The 12738-nt window shown below is 53.1% G+C and overlaps 1 protein-coding gene across 1 annotated transcript in view; it reads left to right on the plus strand.

Annotated features, from left to right (window-relative positions):
- Window positions 1-10375: 10375 nt before the first annotated feature.
- SPARC (secreted protein, acidic, cysteine-rich (osteonectin)) overlaps window positions 10376-12738 on the plus strand; it is a 10777-nt gene continuing 8414 nt past the window's right edge. Inside the window, exon 1 of the mRNA XM_009322632.1 lies at window positions 10376-10527. The gene's annotated coding sequence lies outside the window, so the exon portion shown is untranslated. The remainder of the gene's footprint in view (window positions 10528-12738) is intronic.

The raw sequence follows: 12738 nt of genomic DNA on the forward strand, positions 1-12738 counted from the left end.
TCCCCTCCTGCCCCATTTCAGATGAATTCCCCCTCTGAAGCTCCTGCTCAGCCGTGGGCAGAGCTTGGCCCACAGAAGACAGCGTCAGCATGGTGCACAACGCCCAGCAATCACAACAGGGGCCACTGGCTTAATCTGTTGTGCACAGCTTTAAAAAAAAACAACCCACCCAGCTATTGTCAGGGTGATCCCACTGATTGCATCAGAAGTCTGCATGGGACACGGGGCTGTCTCGAGGGCACGCAGGGCTCAGTCGGGGGGTGCCCGGGGTCCTGCCTGCTTGGGACGGTGTTGTAGGGAGCAGCCCTGGTGTCCCTGGGGCTGGCTCTCCCAAGCTTGGCAGACAAGCCACAGTGCAGGCTTGTGCTGTGCTGCTGACTTACAAAGAGAGCCTACGGTCCTTCGGCTTTTGCCTCACCTTTGTGTCTCAGCTGAGCTGGTGGGCGTTTGTTCTTCATATCATCCCCGCAAAGGCATGGGGCAAAGAGCTTAGGGTCTCCCTTTGGTGGAGAAAACCACCAAAAGTATACTATTTGCATCTATATTTCCCTTTAATTTTTCCTTTCCCGCTTCCCCTGCCTCTGACCAGTGCTAAATGCTTGTGCCCTCCCAGGAGCAGCCAGCAAAGCAGGCGGCTTGGTGGGAACGATCCAATTTCCAGGGCAACCGGGACGGGACTGAGTCCAGAGTGTCCTCGACTCACAGTGCTGCTCTTATTCCTCCACGGTTTCCTCTCCATTTACTTTCTTAATTCAGCCTGTCCTTTGCCAAGGGAGAAGCCAAAAAAGCAGAGATGTGGCCCATCCAGAGTCCTCCCCGCTGGCTTTACAACTGCTGGGGGATTTTTAGCTTTCCAGTTTCAGGAGCAGCTCTCCAAGCTTGCCCTGCCCTGAGATCAAAATATGTCGAAGTATGGTCAAAGCAAGAGCATAGGAAGCCAAGAGGCCAGTTCTGACTCTTTAAAGGCTCTGCGCTGAGCTGTTGGCTCCTCACCAAGGGTCCATGCGCTGAAGACAGGGATGTGTACCCCCAGGTAAGGATCACCATCCTTTGCCACTAGCACTGGCCACCCGGGGCCACCTCCACCATGAACCTGCTGGGGACAGCTGGAACTACAATTCCTGGTGCGTCCAGAGGAAAAACAGAAAGGTGGGGCCCCTGTATCCCACCTTGGAGTGTCTCCAAGCTCCTCCTGCTGTCCACTTGCTTCCCTCCTCCCTGGCAGAGCCAGCCTGTCCACAGCTCCTCTAAACAGGGTCTCAGCATGCCAGTGGAGCAGTGGGTGCTCAGCTGCATGCCAGGCAGCTCAGCAGAGAGGCTGCATTAGCAAGAAGCCAGCAAACCTTCCCTGTGAGCTGCCCAGAGCTCCAACCAACAGCAGAGCTGCACTTGGGATAGATGCTGCAAGAGCCACTTCGAGGCAAAGGGAGCTGGGCATGAACCACTCTTTGCAATGGAAAACAATAGGTCCAACCCAACGCAACGCAATGCAGGAGGGTTTTAAAATTCATCCCTGCAGTGGGATAACACAGAAACCTCCAGCTGTTATTTCCACATTTACAAACCCAACAGAGGAGCTGCCAATTGCTGCCAGAGAAGAAAACTCGTTTGTGTGTGTGTGTGCATAAAAATCAAAGCCAGACGCTGCTCCCCATGCCTGGCATTGTCTCGCTGCTCCCCCGGCTGGGCAGTGGCTCAGCCCTGCAGCACATGGGGGAGTGGGGAGGGAAAGCGTGCCTGTCCCACGCTGAAATGGGCCCTTCCACGTTTGCAGAGCAGAGCTTGCTCCCAGGCTGGGGACAAGCGGCTGGGAGCCCGCTCCCCCTGGAGCCCGCTCCCCGACATGTCAGCCTGGGACCACGCTCCAGATGCGGCCATCAGTAGGTGCCAAAAAAGGGGCCGGGAGAGGAAATCTTGCTGCCCCTTAGTCTCTCCCTTCCTTTCTTCCACAGAGCTCCACCAAAGTCCGGGGGAGGGATGCACTTTCTGATTCCACTGGAAAAGGTTGAAGAAGGAGGGATTTGGGGAGGGGACAAAGAGATGTCCCTTCCCATCCAGCCTTTTCACCCCCCCTTTCCATCCAGAAGCAGCACAGATTCTCTCAGTAGCACCCACTTTTTTTAATTTCTTGGAGGAAGAACAGCACGGGGGGGGGGGCAAACCTTGGGCGAGACGACATCAGTGTCAGTGCAGGCACACCTCAGGCAGCAAGGACCTTTGCTCTTCAGAGTTAACCCGAGGGAGGGGAACAGGAAAGGAGCCCTTGGGCACACATGGGAGCCAAGCTTCCTCACCCGCTGCAGGGACGCCCTTGCTGTCCGCAGCTGCATCGGCTTCTGTGTGCCTTAGAGAAGGAAATAGCTGAACATCCCCGCGGCAGGTATGGCGCAAGCTGCCTGGATCCAGCTGGGTGACCATCAATAATCCCAAAGCACAGTGTGGTCTCCCTCCTGTTTTGCAGCTGGGTATCTCCAGAGAGGCCCAGACAATTCCCTGCACCATCCCACTCCTCAAGAAAGCTGGTGTTTCCCTAATTTGCCAGTTCCCACCTTTTCCCCCCAAGTGAAGAACAGAATTTTTTTGAAGATTCATGCCATTAAAAATCCACTCCATTAAATCAATCCTGGGCAAGCTCGCTCCCTGGGGTGGCAGGTTAGCGCAGGAGAGAGGATGCAGCAGGCACCTTTGGGCAAGTCTGAAATGAAGGGGCTTGGGGGGGGGGTGTGTGACATCACCAATGCTGGTGTCTCACCTCTGTAATTTTCTGGTTACTCTTTGCAGTTACCTGATACGATTAATGTTCATTAGCAGTCTCGGCATCACACAGGAAAGAGTTCAGGGGCCTCTCCCCAGGGATCCCATTTCAGGGAAGAATTTTTTTCCATCAGGTTTTCCCATAAAAGAGAAACTTAAAAGGGAGTTCTCAAAATTTGATGTTTTTTTAAACTGTGGTTCTGGTCCCTCCATCTCCTTAAACAGCTGCTGATAACAGACACAGGGCATACGGCATGGGCAAATGCTGCTAATTTTAGTAGAAGGTCCTGAGGGAGGGACCCAGCTCTGGGCCAGGCGCAGGATGGAAAGTCACAGCGCTTGCTCAGGGCCCCGCACGACCTCGCTATTTTGGGGCTGACCACATCCCACCTTGCCCCAAGCCCGCAGACACGGTGCAGCATCAGCCCTGAGCCTTCCCACAGCCCAGCTATTCCTGCCCTCAGTGCCGCTCCTGCCAAACCTCAGCCAAACTGGATGGTGGTTTTGAAGGGAAGTAAACAAGTTTCAGGGCTAAATTGAGATCCCCAGAACTCATCACACTGACGCAATGACAGACGAGGTATTTTCTGCATATGCCCTCATATGGCAGCTGTAGTTTCATCCAACTAAGGGGGTTGTGTCCTCTTGGGTTTCTTTTACCCTCTGACCAGTGAAACCCCATCAAACTGCAGACAGAGGAAGCAAATGATTCCTCCAACTGGCCCTTGCAAGGAGAATATTTATGCGTGGCCATAAAGATCTGAATTGCTCAAGGTAGGAAGATTTTAAGGGACCTGAACTCCCCAGGGTGAAATCCAGTTTGGGCAGGGGAGTTTATAGGGGCTCAGAAGTGCACTTGGAGATGATCTGGAGGAAGCCAGCAAGCAGACATGGCAGGGCGGTCAGAGCTTTCGCTGTTGGTGTTGGCCTCTAGTGGCTGTGTTTGTAAATCACAGCATCATGAGATGCTAAAATCCTCGAGCGGTTGTCAGCACTGCCCCGACCAGCCCAACCTACCCTGTCCCAACAGCCCTTCATGCAGCTGCTTCACGGCAGGGATGGCTCAGTCTCCCAAGACATCCCTCTCCAAAGCCTTGCTGTCCAAAAAGCATTTCTTACTGTCTCCCCTATATCTTCTTTGTTTGCTTCTGAGCCTACCTGTGGCTGGCTTTTTCCTCTGTATGGGATCCTCCCAAATGTATGTTGCCAAAATCAATGCCATTCTGTCTCCTTTAAGGGACACCCTGTTTATGGAGCCTCCTGCATCCGGCAGCCTGGCTCATTCGTCTGGTACATCTCAAGCCGGGGCTTGTTCTGAAGTGAGCTCAGCTCAAGCAGAAAGTGTCAGAGCAATAGATTGAAAAATGCAGATTCCCAGGGTAAATACATGCAGGCTCAGCCAGGGGTGGCCCGAGCACGCCAGGCACCCCGGGCACCCTGCCTGCTGTGCTGGGATGCAGCCGCAGCTCCAGCACGGTCCAATTCCCATCCAGGGATGCCGTAATAGCTCGTCCATGAGCGGTGCTAGAGGGGACGTGGCCTCTCGGTATCCCTCTGCACAGCGCAAAGCTGCGTTTCCTGGCTTACGCAACAGCAGGGCGGCCGGGTCTGTACAGCTGGCAGGGGATGGGGACGGTGCTGGGAGCACCGAACCATACACATTCTGCGGGACAGGGCTAGCCGGGGGGGAGAATATTTTGATAGGGTTTTGCCAGCAATGAGGGTTAATAGGAGAACAATAAAGTCCTGTTCTTCAGCCTCCACAGGGAACTGCTAAACTTTCCAGACTTTAATTTAATGAGCAGCCCAGCCTCCCTGTCACCAGCGTGCCTTGCCCTCCCCAAGCCCATCTTTCCCTTTTCCTCTTCGCCTCCAGCAGTGCACAAGCTTAGAGCGAAGGCAGCCATCATTTAAAGCCCATGTTCTCCACTACCATGCTCCTGCAGCCAGCAAATTATGCTGAGGACAACACCAAGCCCTGCTGCCCACTCAGCCCCACTGGACGTTCACCAGTCTGCGCGCTGCATCGCATCCCCGGCAGGGGAGCCACCTAAATGGGCTCCCAGCAAATCACCAAGGGGCTCCCAGCAAAGACATGGCCCAGGAAAACCACTGCTTTCACTCCCAAGATGTAAAGTTGTGGAGCTGATTAAACTAAATTAAATGGGGTCTGGTTATCAGTAATCGTGGAGTATGTAGCCAATTCATCTGAGAATCGAGCTTTTCTAAGAGGACCTCACACTCATGACCCAAAAAAGCAGAGGTAGCTGGCCCCAGAGAGCCTTGTGAACCCTGGCATTTGCCTTTTGGATCTTTTCCTCCACTGTGGTTATTGCCACTGCTTTCCAGATGGTATTTGGATGTCCTGGAGCTGGCACAGCTTCACCTGGGTACTCCCATCAAGGCTGCGTTTTAGGAGAGACTTTTAGGCTGTATTTATCCATGCAAAAGAGCTGCCACTGCAGCCCAGGAGCTTCCCTCTCCCCCCCCAGGTCCCAGGGGCTCAACGGTGGATTCCTGTTTATTTCCTTAAGCAGCTCTATTTATAGCCTTCAAAAGCTGCCAAGCCGCATCTGTCAAGCCCAGGAGGACTCGAAAGTGCATCTCAGGTAAACACCAGGAGCAAGGTGGGACTGCCTGGAGTTAGCGGCGTTTGCTGCACTTCTCCCCTGGAAGCTTTATTGCATCTTCAGCAAGTCACAGGCACATCTCCAACGCAAGGTCCCGAGCAAAGGAGCAGTCGGGCTGAAACACCAGCCTGTAATTCAGGCACACAACATCCCCGTGTTCAGGATTAATACAGAACAGTCTCCTGCAGCAAGGGAGAAGTCCTTTTAGGAAAGACAACAAGGTCCTTTGGATATTGGAGGTATTGGACTGGGACCAAGCTCAGCCAGGCTGGATGTGCCCAGACCACACATGGGAGCGGCCCAAGACCTGTCCCATCTGCTGCTGCCTGGTGTGATGGCTCCAGGCAGTGCTGTGGGGACTCTGCCACAGGGACGCGGTGGGGGGGCTACAACCAGAGGGGTTATATCTGCCACCCGCTCTGGGTGTAGCTGGGGGCAGGCACAGCTGCGATGTGCAGACCTGATGCCCACGAGAGGCATCCAGGACAGTGTGGGGTAACTGCGGCACACAGAGCTGCTTGCACCATGGCTGAGGAAGGTGATAATCTTTTTTTTCCCCTGCTGCTTCGGGCTCAGTATGGTTTCAGGGAGGACAGATAGGCTTTTCCCAAGCCTGCAGCCCCACATGTTTCCAAGTGAGTGAGATGATCATTGCACGAGTAGTTTGAAAGAGGTGGAGGAGAGATCCCTCCCATGAGGCATGGGAAGTGCCTTCCACCAGAAACCCAGGGGACAGCTGTGAGACCCCATGCTCACCACGGAAATAGCAAGCAATCCCACAGCAAGCATGTCCTGCCTCCTGGCTCTGCAGCCTGCTCCCAGGTCATGACTCACTGCAGAGCCATGCACAGCTGGATTTCCACCCCCTGCCCTGCAGGCCTCTGGTTTACAGCTGAAAATCTGCAATGATATCCACTGCTTTCTCCATCTGCTTCTGGCAGAGCCAGCACCCCCTTTGCCTGCATCGCCCCATTGAGCCAGCTCCCCCTCAGTCCATCTGCAGAGCACTGAGGCTCAGGCTCTCCCGGTCCAGGCATTGGAAGAGACCTTGGTTAGGTGTCAATCTGCACCATCTGCACCAGGCATCAGTCCTACTGCTGAGCCCAGAGGGAGAGTCCCGTCCCACCGTGGAGAAGTCCCTGCCCCATGTAGGACAAAGACAGCCACCCTCGAGCAAGTTCCCAGGACAGTTGGGTTCGTCCTGCCTTGTGCAGATGGTGCTTCCAGTGGCCATGCATCTGCTTAGTGCGAGTCTAGAGAACACAGCCTTTCTGCCTCTGATCTGCTTCTGAAATGGAAAAAACCAGAAACCCTCCTGCAGGACCTGCTGACACACTCACAGATAGCAGGAGAGCTGGGACGTTCCTGGGATAAGCGGATTCCTGTCTGCTCTGCACTTATTCGTCTCACTCACGTTTTCCTGAGCTGGGTGCTGGGTTCCCACCCCAGTGGCTGTTGCCTTTCCCCGCACTGCCCTGTGCCTGTGAGGAGCTCAGCCTCCAGCCGCACACCCAGTGATGAAGACTTAGTAAATGACATTCCCGCAGTGGTTCCAAGGCATCCTGTTTATTTACATGCACTTTGGGTTCATTGTTTTGCAGCAGCATCCACCAGCGATTAATGCAGAAACATCCTCTCCAGAAAAACTCATTAGAGAATCCCTTCCAGAGCAGAGAGACGGAAAGGCTCCTTTGACAGATTTGTGAGTAGGAGACAGCGGGATTATTAATCCTCACTTGTATCGCTTCCACCAAGCTGCTCACTTGCATTTCTCTCCTTCTTTTGCAGCAGAATTGTTCCCCTCTTGGAGAGCACTGGGGTTTTCTCAACTGTGCCAGCCCAGATCTGCCTGACCTGGCTTAAAATGGGATGAAGAAATTTGGATTTTGAACTGGAGTTAGCTGGAGTTCAAACCTCAGCCCTGCAAACCTCTTGGCTTTGCTGTAAACTGAGCTCAAGCCTCAAGGGGTCTTGTCCTGTTTGCTGTTTCCATCAGAGTTTGTGCGGTCACTTGAGCTGGGAGCGAGTGCTGGGAGCCCTGGGGTGCATCAGTTGTGCCCAAACCACCCTGCTGGCACGTCGTGGGAGAGCCCGAGCTGGACCTGCGAGGCCGGCTCGTGCTGCACAGCACCACCACTGCAGCAAGGGCTCCTGGGCTGATGAGGCCCCTTGAGCCATCTTCTGCCCACCCAGTGCCCCAGATGGCATAAGACAACCTTCTAGCATGTGTGAGGTCCAGTTTTCCTCCTGGCAGCCTGACACTTCTTTGCTGGCCCCGCTAAGCCTTATAACTGTGGAGAGGACATTTCAGGACTTCCTTTGCAAGCTCTCAGTCATTTCTGGAGCTTCTTAAAGCTGCCAAGATTAAAGAGTCAGCCAGTTGCTCCAGGCGCTTGTTTCCCTCTCTGAGCGATCCCCCTCCATCCCATGGCTGACAACACACACCCGGGCCTGGCAGCGTGTCCCTCACAAGATGCAGGACCTGGCTGTCCCCATCGTGTACATGGAGAACCGTGAGGACCCCTCACTCCCACCCACCCGGGGCTCACCGCCGTGAGCTCAGGGGCCATTTCCAGATGTGACTGCATCACTGCAGCAGGCTGCTTTTTGCTTTCACTCAAAACCAAGGTTTAAGCCGCCACGTATATAAAGAAATCCCTGTTATAATTATCTTCCTGGCACTGTCATTTGTCTAAGCCCTTAGAAGAGGGCTTAGCTTCAGGCTACAGTGAAGAGCACTAAGCAATTGCCACGTTGTCAGTTAGAAAAGATGTGGTTTCTTTTCTCTTTTTTTTCTCCCTAAAATTTTTTCCAGATGTCTTTTTTTTTTTTCCCCTTAGGAGAATTACCAGCAGCTGTACAATTTCAATGCGAGCCGTGACTAATCCAGCGCAGAGAGCATTCAACGACAGCATTCAACTCGTCAGTGTGCAAATCAAGCAAATGATTTTTTTGTCCCCTTTGGCTTAGGGGACATGTGACCTCTGGAGCCAAACTGGACCTACGAGTGGCACTGAGCTGCACGTGGGAGCTATGGACACTTCTGGTGGGAGGAGAAGATGCTCCAGATGCTACAGGTGGTTGGCTGTGTTAGAAGGACCCACAGGGTCTTAGACACCATCACAAAGCTGGCCTCCACATGGACCCGAGAGGGTCGTGTGGGGTATTTATGGATGCCTCTGTGAGTGATATCAACATCCAGATATCAGCACCCAGGGATGGCTTTTGAGTGGTGTGTAGCCAAGCAAAGAAATGGGTGAAAAAGACTTTCTTCTTTTGTTCTTTGCCACCAGCCTCCCAGGCTGCCTGATCACAGAGATCGACCATCTCACTGGAAAGTGATGATGGTTTCTCATGGCCCCCTTCCCTATCTTTCCCGTCCCGTTTCTCTGCCCCCTTCCCTATCTTTCCCTTCCCTTTCTCTTTCTGTTTTGTTTATTTTTTGTTTCTTGTTGGCCATATGGATGTTTAGTCTTACATCTGTTTCTTTCACATGCAGCAGAAGTGCCACGAGGCCGGACAAGGAGTGAGCTGATAAAGAATCACAAATCACAAAGTAACAGGCATCCCACAGAGCAAGGAGCCAACACAGCCTGGCAGGTCAGGACAGGCCACTTCCTATGTTGACATTTAAATCCTCAGCAACATCAGTGGGAAGAATTAAGCACCCAGATTGGTGTCTCAGCCCCTCTCAAAGATAGCGTGTAATCATGAGGAATGCACCCAAACCCGAGGCAGCCAAGACAAAACACGATGTTGCATTTTGTTATGGTCTTGGGTGTCCTTCACCCAGCAGCTGCAATCAGACTGCTGGTGCCCAGATCACTTGTCCTCAGTTCTGCTGGCTACACAAGCCACCATCTTTCCAGCAGCCCCTGCAAAGCAACCTTGCATCACCCTGGATGGGGTGAGGGTTGGTGCCACAGGTGGATCACCAAGATGTTTGGTGGATAGTCCAAGCTGCAAAGAGCTGGACTATCTGCAGTGCCTAGGACAGCCCTGTATGTCATGGAGGCACTCTTCAGGGATGCCCAAATTCCAGCAATTTGACAGCCTCTCTTTTTGGCTGCTGGTTTTACTTTGCAATGCAGCGCCATGGCCATGCTGGTGCATAAAGGCGTGCTGTCTGGTTCTGCCAGGGGAGCAGATGAACCTTAAATCCCCTCGGTCATGGTGAGATGCAAGGAGAGGAGGTGGTTTTCACCCTGAGCATAGAGAGGAACAGATGGGAAAAGTCAACTCCAAACAGCTTTGCTGTCTGGCTGCCTCTGCCTGGGCAGCTGCTCCAGCTATGATCTGTAAGGTCAGAATACTTAGTGATGTCTGAAGAGACCATCAGATTCAACTGACCAGCAATTTCGACTGTGGGTTTTGCTCAATCAGTCCAGATCTGCTGGGCAAGAACCACAGCAGAGAGACAATCTTCTGAGGGTCACATCTACCAGTCCAGCATTTCTCTGTCTATTTGGAGCATATTTCAGACATGTCATAACTCTCCACATTCTCTGGATCATTCTTTCCTCTCCCTCCCCGCAAGGTAGTCCAGATGGCAGCAGTGTTAGGAGAGAGGATGGAGGAGTGAGGACTCTCCTGCCTTCCTCTGCATCCCCCTGAGGATGGGAAACACCAGCTCAGGGACTGAACTACCTCATTGTGAAATGACAGCATTTAACATTTTAATTGCAGTAGGCCAAGGTGCTAGGAGATGCACAAACCAAGCAGAGAGATGGTGTTCCTCCCTGCTCCCCCTCTGCTGTTAGTCCGAGAGAGCCAGAGAACTGACAAACTCGTTGCAGCAGTGCAGGCAGCTGCTGTGACAGTGACTCTGCTGGGAAGGTTGTGCTGGGGGCTGATCTGTCCCTGCGAGAGACCCCCCCTTGATCTCCAGCCCCGCTTGATTCCTCTGGTCTATCCTTTGGACCCAGGCTGTGCCTCAGCCCGTCTTTCGGGCGGCTGGGACTGCCCACTGGGGAGAGAGGGAGAGGAAGAGACCGATTTGGAAAGATAGCGAGGAGGAGGAGGAGAGGCAGCAGGAAACCCAGCCCACCCTTTGGCTTCCTCCTGCCTCCTTCTAAAACCTGCAGATTCCTCCAGCCCGTCCAAGCGCCTGAAGTTTCCTCAGCCCTGCTGCCGGGACTGCGAGGTATGGCCCGAGACCTTCGCATTTGCCTTTGCTGTGCTATTTCTCCCGGCATGGGGGTCCCGATAGCCCCACTCGCGGGGGGTCCCCGGCCCGGGAGCCGCTCTCCCAGCCCGTGGGGTGCGTCCGGTGCTCAGCAATGCATCACTCGGGGTGGGGAGGTGGACGCTCCCCATCCCGAGTGATGCATTTGGAGACCCCTCCCAACTTCTCTTTCTCCTCTTTGCAGCATCTCCGCTCCTAAACTGACTCTGTTACTGTATTTCACTGCCAGATTACCAGCTTTAACACTTTGGTGGCGTCTGGCTGTAAAGCTTTAACCTGCCCTAATTTTTCTCTCTCCTCCCTTTTTCCCCTCTGGGTTTTCAGTTGTGGGGCATTTCCTTAGCGAGATGCGTGAGACCAATGTCTGGGCACATCAAACCAACCTGCAGAGCAAATCAGATCTAGTTACAAACCAGTCCCGATTACACCCAGCCTGAGGTGCGTTGGCAGGTGATGTTTTTACTCACCAGAATATCTAGAGGAAGAACAAAAGAGCTGTCGGCTTCATCTCAGCTTTTTCTTTTTAATACAGCCACTCTTATTTCTCCTTAAAAAAAAAAAGAGAGAGACACTTGGCTTTTTGTTCCAAGCAGACTTTGAAACCATTTCAAGTCCTGCTGCCCTGGTTTGCTTAACTCCAGCTGATCAACTGTTAGAGAGGCGGAGGTTGCAGGAGAGGAAGATAAAGCTCTTTTTTGTTTGTTTTTTGTTTCGGGTTTTTTTTTTTTTTTAAGTTTTAAGAACTTGGGCTCAGTCAGACACAATTTTGGGTCCACGCAGAAGAGCCGAGGGCTTGTTCCCTTTAAAGGCAGCCGCTGTCCTTCCCGGCCCGGTGACGTGCGTGGCAGGCCAACTCTACTCTTTGTGTCCCTCCTCTAAGAAAGCTCCGCTCTGTTCCATCCAGCCAAGAAAAGGAAACTTAACAGGATGGGGGCTGAACTCCCACCCAGACCGAAAGGCAACAGTTTCAAGCTGGAGTGAAATCGGGGGCGGGGGGTACCGGGAAGGTCGCCAGTGCTCTGAGCCCTCAGTTACCACCAACTTGAAACAGCCCAAAAACTCAGCAACCCCGCAAAAGGACAAAAGTAAATCGCAGCTGTTTGTTAGGGTCGATCAAGCGAGTTTTAAGTGGAAATAAAAGGCTGTCGCGTTCCGTGCAGCAGTTAAAGCCAAGCTATTGTCTGCCACATAGGCAGGAGCAGGGATGCGGGCGGTGTTGGGAGGGGGAAGAGGAGAAATAAACTTTTCAAACTTTTTTTCAAGCCCCTCCTTCCACAACCCTCTGCTCTTCCATGACTCAGCCCCAGAGGAATGTCGGCTCCCATGGAAACCCTTTCTGGGTCCTCTGGTCGGAGGGATGTCGGGGCTGTTATCGCTGGAGCGGCTGTGGCAGGGCGAGCCCAGGGAATGCTTTGAAGATGGTTTGCATTTTTGCAGAATATTTAGCGGACGGTTTCTTCTCTCCCCTTTGCGGAGCTGTGCGAGATCAGCTTTCTGTATCCCCCGGGAGCCAGAGGGACCGCTTGCACCTGGCACAGAAGTATCCGGGCTGCTTTTGGCACTGTCCCACGTCCAGTCCAAACAACAGAAAAAGCTCAGGCAGGACAGCAAAATGCTGTATGGCCTGCCTTTCCGACTGAGGTCTGCAAAGGGCTCAGCTATGCACTGCTGCTTGCAGCCCAGGTCTCATCCGTGCACTTTGCTTGGTAGTAATTTAATTGTTTCCCATTATGGATGCAATTTGCAACCTAGACAAACTATGACAGCTTCAAGCCAGCACGCAACTATAGTGGCATATGGGCTCCTGCCCTTATATCAATAAGGCCTGTAAGATCTGGAGCATTTATAAGTGCAATCAGAGCTGCTCAACTCCCTGCAAGGGGAGTGGGTTAATACAGTGCTGTGGTGTAAACATGTCTTTAGTGACTCTGCATGGACAGATGTGGTAGACAGATATTTTTTTTTTCCTGTGTTTTACTGGGAATGTGTAAGTGTGTGCATGAGCTAAAGGGAATTTCACTTCCATCTAAACCTAACTTGGCTTTGTGAGCCTGCACACTGCGTGCGAGGGGACTGCGCAAGTGGCAGGAGCCAGGGAGCCAGGCTGGCTTCTGCCCAGTCCCCTGCTCCTGTCCTGCTCCCCTGGGACCCAGTGCAGCTGCAGCACGG

Source organism: Pygoscelis adeliae, unplaced genomic scaffold (assembly GCF_000699105.1).
Source record: "Pygoscelis adeliae isolate BGI_AS28 unplaced genomic scaffold, ASM69910v1 Scaffold34, whole genome shotgun sequence".
NCBI classification, from domain to species: domain Eukaryota; kingdom Metazoa; phylum Chordata; class Aves; order Sphenisciformes; family Spheniscidae; genus Pygoscelis; species Pygoscelis adeliae.